Source organism: Mauremys reevesii, linkage group 3 (genome assembly GCF_016161935.1).
Source record: "Mauremys reevesii isolate NIE-2019 linkage group 3, ASM1616193v1, whole genome shotgun sequence".
NCBI lineage: Eukaryota > Metazoa > Chordata > Testudines > Geoemydidae > Mauremys > Mauremys reevesii.
Genome location: NC_052625.1, coordinates 34,074,145 through 34,082,907, shown reverse-complemented (window position 1 = coordinate 34,082,907; position 8,763 = coordinate 34,074,145). Strand labels below are relative to the sequence as shown.

Sequence of the window (8,763 nt, the reverse complement as noted above, 5' to 3'; positions counted from 1 at the left end):
CTAGAATTTGGTGGTGGTACAGTTATGATCTTGTTAACTTCCTGGTTTAGATAGCGACATAACAGGGTCCGCAACCTTTCAGAAGTGGTGTGCCGAGTCTTCATTTATTCACTCTAATTTAAGGTTTTGCGTGCCAGTAATACAATTTAACGTTTTTAGAAGGTCTCTTTCTATAAGTCTATAATATATAACTAAACTATTGTTGTATGTAAAGTAAAAAAGGTTTTTAAAATGTTTAAGAAGCTTCATTTAAAATTAAATTAAAACGCAGAGGCCTCTGGACCAGTGGCCAGGACCCAGGCAGTGTGAGTGCCACTGAAAATCAGCTCGTGTGCCGTCTGTGGCACGCATGCCATAAGTTGCCTATCCTTGCGATATAAAGTCAGGTGATAAATTTAAGATAGAGGATAGCACGACACTAATTTCCCTTGCCCCTGAAGAATGTGGTTATGGAGACAGAGGTGCAAGCTGAATGTCTTTGTTGGTCCATAAATATGGGGAATTAAGATGTACAAATACTGGTTTTTCACAACATGTAACCTATTCCTTGAGTATATAGTAAGTGGAAAAGGTAGAGTAATTTGTCAATCTCTTGGTATTTGGATTGTACCGAATTGAGTCTAGTTTGGTATTGATCCTTTCTGTTTGTTGGCTGTTCAATGGCATATTTGGTGATAGCTGATCATCAGTCCAACACCTAAATGTTACCTCTCAAATGAGCAGCTGAGGACTGAGTGGGAATGGGGAAGCATCTTCTAAGCCCAATAGGTGCTCGCTTGACAAAATATGTTATGTTAAAAAAATGGAGACAAGTGTTAAATCTGCTGCCCTTATGATTGAGCTTAAAAGAAAGCACTGGTTAGGATTCCCAATGATTACCAGACTGTACTATGACTATGGCTTAAATTATGAATATATTTATACATTACAACCATATACTTGAAAATGTGCCTGAAAATATTGTTCATAACCTTGCCCAGTCTTGAGTTAAAGATTTGTGTTACCTTAACCTGTACTGTTTTGGTATGATACAGAATCTAGAACCCAGGACTGGACAGTGAAAGGAGGATGGATTTTCAGATATTTGGGCTTTTTAATTGCACTTTTTTAAAGCCATCATGCTGAGTTTCAAGGTTTAGGGCCAAATTCTGCTCTTAGTTATACAACACAGAAGTCAACAGTTACTCCAAACTTCTCTTTCTGTAGGAGGAAGCAGAACGTAGCTTATTCTTTTGGCTTTGTTTTCTAAGGTATCTCTGGAGCTCATCATTTAAAGGGACATCAGGAATTTTTAATTTTTTAAAATAGATTCAATATAACTACAAATAAAATGTGATGTGTTTTCCTCATAGGCAATAGCAGTGAAACACTGTTTGGAAAAGGACTCCAGTGAGCTTAACACAGAAGCTGTGCAGAGCAGAACAGGCTTTACTAGCAAACCAGTCAAAGGAACTGGAATAATTAATAATTTAAACTGGAAATCAGTAAGAACTGGTGCCATTTATGCCTTACCGACTCCCAGGGGAACTCTGCAAGCTCTGTGTTGGAGAATAGTGTATTTCCACCAGAAGTTGTGTTTCGATACTGTCTTATTCTGGCTGTCCTTTTTTGGAGCATCTTAAAAGACTGTGACAAAGTTCCTCCTCTGCCTTGGTGGGTCCTGCACTTATTGGCGGATTTGCTCACCTCAGATATTCAGGGCAGCCCTCAGTTTGGCCAGTTTTATGGCTCAAACCTGCCATTCACTCAGCTAACCACATCACTTGCCAGCATGGGGAAAAGGAAGGAGAACAATCTCCACAGTCTCTGCTGACCCACCTAGTGGGCCAGGGAGACAGGCCAGGGATCTTCGCCTCTGGTGGGACCCACAGTCCAAGTCAACTCCTCTTATATCCAGTAGGAGGGAGGGGAATGAGGGGAACCCAGGCCCTCCCTCTACTCTGGGTTTCAGCCCAGGGCCCTGTGGATCGCAGCTGTCTACAGTGTTACGTGTAACACCTGTGTGACAGCTACAACTCCCTGGGCTACTTCCCCATAGCCTCCTCCCAACATCTTCTTTATCCTCACTACAGTACCTTCCTCGTGATGCCAGATAGCGTTTGTACTCCTCAGTTCTCCAGCCGCAGGCCCTCTCACTCTCAGCACTTTGCGCACCCTTCACTGACTGAAGTGAGGTCCTTTTTAAACCAGGTGTCCTAATTAGCCTGCCTGCCTTCATTGGTTCCAGCAAATTCCTGATTTTTCTGGAACTGCCCTGTTATCTTACCCAGGGAAAAGGGACCTGCTTAATCGGGGGCTAATATATTTGCCTTCTCTCATTCTCCTGTAGCGGGCCCCTGCCCCATGGACCCAACCGGCTTCCGTGCCCCTTCAGCATAAGCCATCTGCACGACTTAAAGCCGGTTCATTTCCAGACCACGCCAAGGAAACATCTATACGCGCTCGTGCTCCACACTCTGCACTTCCTCACCTTTGCGTCCCACCCTGACACAAAGTGGAGGGACCTCCTGCCACCTCTAGAGGGTGAGGCCCGGTGGGCCAGCCTATACTCCACCCTGCTCCCAAGGCCCGCCGAGATGTCAGTTGGTCGCTTCTTCACAGGGGTCTGAGCACGAGCGTGTAATTGGTGCAGTTCACCCCCATCCTGGACACCTGCCCTTTCTGCTGCGTGAGGGAGACTCTGGTGCACCTTTACCTGGAGTACGCCAAGCTGCAGCCTCTATTCTGTCTCCTCACAGATATCCTGTTGCATTTCTGGCTGCACTTTTCCCCTCATTTCCTTATTTATGCACTGCCTATAGGTGGCCTCACAAAGTCACGGGACCTCCTGGTCAACCTCCTCCTGGCCCTGGCTAAAATGGCCATCTATAAAACCAGGGAGAGGAGGTTGGCCGATGGAGTCTCCTGTAACTGTGGGGCCTCTTTCCGGTCCTCCATCCATTCATGCAACCGGGCAGAAATCCTCTGGGAGGCGTCCACTGACTCCCTTCATGCCTTCGAGGAGCAGTGGGCGCTGTCCGGGGTTCTCTGCTCGGTGTCCCCATCTGGTTCCCTTCGTTTGAGCCTTTGACAGCATGTCTGTCCCTGTTATTTCATTAGTTGTCCCCTGAAACCACTTGGTTTCCAGGTCTTGTTGATCCCCCCCTTAAGGCTGGGGGGATCTTTTAGCAGTGGGCTCCCCACTTCCTGCATCCCAATAGGATCACTCTCCTGTAGCCCTCTGGCCCGACCCTGTCACAAGACCTATAGCTGTGATACAAGATAAGGCCCCGATCTTGCAGTTTTGCAATTGATTCCATGTGGACTGATCCAAGGCCATAAATTGGTTGTATGGTAAGAGTTTAAATAAATGATTTTGCACCAGCATACTACAGATAGGGTTACAGTTCATATGGAATTATTTGTTTAATCTAATTATGTAGTATGGTTCAAGAGACTCTTTGTTTAGTCCTAAAAAATAGAATATATTAAATATCTGAGTTCATTTGGAACTTCTAGAATCAGTAGCTGCTTCCTAAGTATAAGTGTGTTTTGCCTAATTCTAAGATTTCATGGAGGAGTGGGTACATTTTTGGTCACACAATCAATTTAAAGCAAGAAAATCCCCCAAATGATTTATACATTTTAACTTTTTCAAGGACTATAGACTAGCATTATCAACAAAATTCTAACTATGAAGCCAGATCCTGCTCTGGCATATATCAACATAGCTCCATTGAAATCAGTAAAGTTATTCCAATTTACACAAAAAGCATCTGGCTGTAACTTTTGATTTTTAAAACCTTGATTGTAGATTAAAAGATTTTTCCTTTAATTTGGCATTAGAAGGAAAATGAAAGGGAAGAGAACTCAAAATAGTCGTAGAAGCAACATCAGCGACTAGGTTTTTTTAAGTTCTTCTATTGTGCCAATTGCTGTTGTATCTGAATGCTTTCCAGAGTTAAGAATAGTTAAGTGACTAGCATCTGTTATTTGAGGTTTCTATTTCTCCCATATCCCCCAGAGCAGTTTTCAACCTGTGGTGCACAGACCTCTGGGAGTTTGCAGACTGTCTAAGGGGTTCTCGAAAGGTTGTCGTTACAACGGAACAGTGGTTTTCAAGCCGTGGCCTGTGGGGGTCCACAGACTATATCTAAGATTTCCAAAGAGGTCTGCACCTCCATTTGAAATTTTCTAGGGTCTGCAAGTGGAAAAGAGGTTGAAAATCACTGTCCCAGAGGGCAAAGTGTGGAGGGCGGGAGCGGGCGCGGGGAGTGTAAATACGAAAAATGGTGATGTTAGTTGTCATTCTAAGTTTTTGCAGGAGTGAATTTCATAGTATTGGGCCAGCTCCTGAAAAAGCCCTGTCTGCTGCATCTGCTAGTTTTACTTCTGATGTGTAGACAGTTGTTCCTGAGGAACACAGCTACTGAAGTCTGAGAGAGTAAAATGGTATATTGGGCCCATTTCCTTTACAGCTTTGAAAATAAAGACCGAGATTTGATTCAGTGTTCTGTTGGGGAATGAGCGGAGTGAGTGAAACATAGGACTGATGTACTCAAGTGAACCTGTATTACTGAGGAGGTGTGCTGCTGTGTTCTGTAACTCTTGCAGATTTTGCAGGGCAGAAGCATTCAAGTCTAAATACATTGGATTGCGATGATTCAAGCAAGAGTTAATGATGGCCTATGCGATTGAGGCCAAATTGTAAATACAAATGATGGGATGTAGCCTTACCAGATTAAGGTAGGAGAATGCATTTCTTGTAAATAGTTTTGTGAACGTCCTGCATCAGAGCATGGGATTTTTTTTTGCAGCTATGTTAGGTTGTTGGTTCCAGCTTTTTGTTGAATGCTTCTTAATCAGAGCCACTTGTACTGAGTCACAGCAAGAGGGCTGGGCGTTTCAGCCATTTAAACCCCTTGAATTTTGTTGATATTTTGAACACAGGAAGCTGAGAATTCATACAGCTTTGAAACATTTGTCATACATCAGCATTGTCTGAAAATGTTGTCGCTTGACACCTGTGTCTTTTAGAATGATTGATAGAGTGTGTGTGTGTGTGTGTGTGTTTGTTACGGTATAGCAGTTGGACAGTTTGGACTAGAAGGTTGTGAGACAAAGGAAAATAACTAGAAGCATCAACGGTTTTAGTTATGTTCTTTGGGTGACTTGTTTAAATAGCTGAAAATACAGACTTGCTGTGTCGGCAAGGTTTTAATTTGTTTTCCATCCAGACCCTCCCTTTTCTTGAATTTGGCTTCTGCGCACTGGTGCCCATCTGCTCGTAGTAAGTAGATGAAGAAATGATGGCTTGCTTCCAGTAGAGTCCCACCAGTGCCATGCCATCTGTTACCCAGCAATGCAGGAGTTGGGTGGAAGGAGTTAGTTTCTTAGAAATAACTTTTATTTCAGTTCCCAGGTAGGACATAGTTGTATGGGGTATTTTAACTTTTCTTAAAATATTTGGAAAAAAAGATGCTTAGAAAATGTACTATCCGAGCCCACATGTATTACTGACTAATAATACTTTACATCTAATGCTATCTTGCTCCCAAGAGCAACTTCATATATTTGACTCATCCACACTGAGAGATGGGTGGTCTGAGAACAGGAGCTAGAACTGGAAAGTTCTCCTGTGTTCTGATACTGACTCCCCTCTGTGGCTTTGGGCAAGTCACTTAACTTCACTGACGCTCAGTTTTTGTGGGCTGAATTCTATCCTGTGTCAAGATCTGCTATAGGCAGGCACCAGAGAACTGGTTGCAGCTCCTGGTTCCATATCCTGAGCCACCTAAGTACGGCTGTGATCTGTGCCAGCTGGGAGACGTCCCAAAAGGATTGTCTGCCCTCTGAGGACTGCCAAGAGTGCCGTTTGTGTTCCTAACTCATGTATATGTTTCCAGAGTCTTCATGGGACTCAGATGGGTAGTATTCCACATCACACTACTCTCAGTTTATTGACTTAATCAACTGTTTTGTAACTAATGTTTTGTTGTAGGAAATGGAGGAAAAAAACCTTCTTCGCTGCCAGTCTGATCAAAAATCTCAAGAAATCCATCAGCTGCAAGAAGAACTGAAAACAGCTAAACAGTTTCTGAAGGAGACCCAGAATTATGCGGAAGAGATGAAAAGTGAGATACACATTTCTACCTATTTAAATCCTGTTACAAACTATTACTTCAGTGTGCAGGTTCTTTAAACCTCATTATCAATGGTGATTTGAAGAATACCCAAGAAAAAAGTTCCCATTGTGTGATATAGTTAAATTAACTTTCAGTTAATACATAATTCTCTTTCCAAACTGAGATGGAACTTCTTTATACAAATATATAGTACTAACTCATAAAATTATATGGTTTTAAAGCAATTTAAAATGAGGAATAAATATGTCCCAAAGAGAACTATATGGTCAGCATATTAAATACTACAATGTGCTCCTGTGTTTTAAAATCCCAAACAAACAAATATACCTCAAACTATTATCCTTTTAGCTTGTGTATGGACGCCATCAAGCTTAAACGTGGTGAAATGTTACCTGCGAGCCCTAATTTGACTTTTCCCTACATTTGTCTATTTGGTTGGGAAAATGCAATTTGCAGATTGAGGTTTAAGAGAACAGGTAATTCTGCTAAATAGCCATTGTAAAGAAGGAGACTGCTCCCACTTATCCCTGTAGAAGTCTAACCTTACTTAATGAGATTTCAAAATTAAATGTATGGACCCAGTCCTGCTCCCATTTTAATCAGTATTTTGCACTCTCCAATCCATGAGGCCATCCAAATAAGTGCTTTGTGTTTTGATCTTATTCTTGGCAAGTGGCAGCACTTTCGGCTAGCTAATAAAATGTAACGCCTTCTAAGTCCATTTTCTTGCTTTCGCTATCTTCTAGCTGTGGTTCTTAAGGTGTCAAATGGTAGCATTATCTCCATTTTCTGGAGGAATAATTATGAACAAAAATAAGTCAGAAGATGTTTGTGCTGTAGCTGTGCACTGCAACCAACAATACCTCGTCTTAATTGAAACATAACTGAATGTGGGTGCTCAGAGTCCTAGGCTGTCACCCTTAACCCCGGACAGTTCTTCCTCTCTAACAAGTCTCTGACTATCCTCTCACCCCTGCAGTGCCTCCTTCTGGTCATCCAGGGACTGAGCTCATTTCTAGCTGGAGCATCCTCTGCTGGTCACTATCCCTCTCCTCACTGGCCCCCATGTCCCTCCCAGACCCCGGTGCCCTCCCCGTCAGGCTCCTGCTCCCAGCAGAAATCCACTATCTGGGTCTCCCCACCCCAGGGAATCCCCACCCCCTATTCTCCACCTTGTCTCAGTGGCTACTGCCAGTACCATCTAGCCCCCTTTCACTGAGGCTGACTGCAGTCTGTAATGGCCACTCATCATTGGCTGGGGGATTTGGACCTGCTGCCTTTCCCTGCAACTCAGTACCTCTGTGGGACTTGGACAAGGCCCTGCGGCCTGGGGAGTTGCCAGTCTGGAGCTCTCCAGGCCTTTCCCTAGCCCTGCTTCACTCTAGTACCCCAGCAGCCAGGTCCCTCTCCCTTCAGGCGAGAGGAGACTGACTGAGTGCCTGGCTCACAGCCCTTTTATAAGGGCCAGCTGTGGCCTGATTGGGGACTGGCCCAGCTGTAGCTGCCTCCCCAATCAGCCCAGGCTTGCTGCTTTCCCCAGCCACAGCCCTCTGCAGGGCTGTTCCAACCCCTTCAGGGCTAGAGCGGGCAACCGCCCGCCACCCCTCTTTGAATCACCACCCTAAATAATCCTTCTCCACCCTAGGTGTTGATATATTTCAAATAACTGTTGATTGGTATCATTTCCCTTCCCCTCTGTCTGCTCCTCTTTCTCACCAAGTTCTGGGTCTTGGAGACATTGAATTTTCCTTGCCCTGTAGGAAGGGAATGCGTAGTCTTGTTTCATATGGTAAGTTGGTGTTATTCAATAGAATTCTCTTTGCAATACAGGAAATCTCTTGTATTGCCCGTGTCTCTTAATTTTACTCCATACATCAGTTCATCAAACACCTTGAACATTTTTATATATGCTGGAGTTTGAAGAGAGGAAAATGGACAAATAGGGCACCAACATTCTTTATCTAGCCATTGGTACTGTTGCCTGTCAACCATGAGTTTCAGAGTACAAGCCATCGGACCTCAGTGAAGATGGGCTGTAGAAACAGTTACAATTGTGAAGCATAGGCGATTTGACTAGCAGTATGTTCTTTCTGCAAAACTGAATTCTGGCAATGCTAAAATTGTCTCAGCTATCCAATGTCATGGTTTGGGAATAAAGGCAGTTTTAGAACACATAAGTAATTATATTCTGAAATACTAAGAAAATGTATTGCTAGGTGAAAAATTGAAAATTGGCAATATTGCCATTTTATAGTGTTATCCATAAAAGCTAATATTGCATATTTGACATAGTTTGCTTTCACAAATTAAGCACTTATTTTTTTGTTACTATAGAGAAGAGTTTGTCTCAGGAAATACAATTAGAAAAGAAAGAAGCTGAGATTGGGATTTAGAGGAAAAATCAAGATTTGACTGAGGAACTTGAGAAAGTGCAGTCAGAGTTGCAACTTAAACAAGCTGAGATCGCTCATCTCCAAAATCTATCTGCAGCCGAGTTGGCTTGTTTAAAAAAGGAAATAGTAAACATCAAGGCAGAGCAAAAGAAACTTCAAGAGCAACTTAACAACTCGCTTCAAGAAAATGAGCAACTGAGCAAGGTAATAAAAAGAAAGAATGAATCAGTAGCACGTTACTTAGT

The 8,763-nt window shown here is 43.1% G+C and overlaps 1 long non-coding RNA gene across 2 annotated transcripts in view; it reads left to right on the top strand.

The window, feature by feature from the left end:
• Nucleotides 1-8,526, top strand: part of LOC120401086 — a 21,889-nt gene extending 13,363 nt beyond the window's left edge. For both annotated transcript variants that reach the window (XR_005596286.1, XR_005596285.1), the window contains 2 exons: nucleotides 5,981-6,113; nucleotides 8,460-8,526. This is a non-coding gene — a long non-coding RNA (uncharacterized LOC120401086). The remainder of the gene's footprint in view (nucleotides 1-5,980; nucleotides 6,114-8,459) is intronic.
• Nucleotides 8,527-8,763: the final 237 nt, after the last annotated feature.